At 42.6% G+C, this 1,217-nt stretch overlaps 1 long non-coding RNA gene across 1 annotated transcript; it reads left to right on the top strand.

The window, feature by feature from the left end:
- The first annotated feature begins 519 nt into the window (after positions 1-519).
- LOC123521496 lies at positions 520-1,001 on the top strand. The gene is made up of 2 exons (XR_006679929.1): positions 520-707; positions 964-1,001. It is a non-coding gene; the product is annotated as an uncharacterized LOC123521496 (long non-coding RNA).
- The last annotated feature ends 216 nt before the right edge of the window (positions 1,002-1,217 follow it).

Below are 1,217 nucleotides of genomic sequence, written 5' to 3' on the forward strand. Positions count from 1 at the left end.
CTGCGGACATCTTTGGTAAACAGGGAGCTTAGGCATGTTTGCATTGTTCTGGCTTGTTGCAGCCATTGACCTGATTGGATCATGCACTGCTTTGATCAGTTAAAAATGAAAGCGGTTTTTACTGCAAATTGCCCTGGAATGATTCAAAAACTAAACAAACCCAAAGGACATGTTCTGTTTATTCTTTATTAGTTACACATTTAAAAGAACACCCAGACCTCCCTTCCCTCACTCTCCCAAATATGAACGTGTTTACAGCACGCTTCTTTTATAGACCCGCTCTTTTTACATTCCAGGCACAGCCCTGGGAGGGTACTTTTGGAAAGGGGACAATAGCTGGGCCATTTCAGGCTGGACACAGTTGAAGAGATTTCATCAGACCCTCACTGCAATCCTCTTTTAAAAGCCTGGGAGTTGTGTCTAAAGTCCAGCATTCACTGATTATTATAATGTTGGGCACAAAAGATAAACTGACCGTTTCCTTGCCTGTGCTGGTACAGAGGCTGAACGTGCTCGTGTGTACATTGAAAGGATGGAGGTGAAAGGTTCCAATCCACCCTGAGGACCTTTGGAAGAAAGGCCTGGACAGCTACTTCCAAAAACTCAACCACCGAGGGGAAAAAAGCCATATGAAGTTAAATTTTACACTGGCTCTTACGAGACCTCCATGAAGAAGACTCGGCTCAAAAGCAACTAGGACCAGTAACGTAAGGATAATAGTTTGGCTTCTTTTTAAAAGGACTAAGTTATTTTAAAGGTGTTTTTTTTTATGTGCAAAGAAAGAAGAATGATCTTTATATTTGGGGTGCTGCTCTTTTCAATTTACAAATGGGGATATTGGACACCAAGGAAATTAAATGACTTGTCCAAGTATTCACTAAAAATTAAGTGGTAGAATTTAAAAGGAAATGTTGCTCTTATTCCTTCAAATTCACCACTCCCTATTTTTTCCCCACGTAATAGGAGCCACCTAAATAAAGATGATGTACTTGCGATACAAATCCTACTTGAAGATGATTCTTCCATCACCCCTGATTCCACTGTCACCCCTGTTGCTGTTGTTAGTCACCCTCGAGTCAATTCTGCTTCATGGAAGCCCTCTGGTCGGCGTGGAATGGTCCACAGGGCTTCCAAGTCTGTCAGCTTTAGAAGCTGAGTACCAGGCCTGCGGTCTAAGGAGCCTTTCTGCTAGCTGTGGAGTGCTTCGCCATTTGAGA

The sequence above is a fragment of the Echinops telfairi genome, unplaced genomic scaffold (genome assembly GCF_000313985.2).
Source record: "Echinops telfairi isolate 266 unplaced genomic scaffold, ASM31398v2 ScPeMD7_1;HRSCAF=3_1, whole genome shotgun sequence".
In the NCBI taxonomy this organism is placed as follows: domain Eukaryota; kingdom Metazoa; phylum Chordata; class Mammalia; order Afrosoricida; family Tenrecidae; genus Echinops; species Echinops telfairi.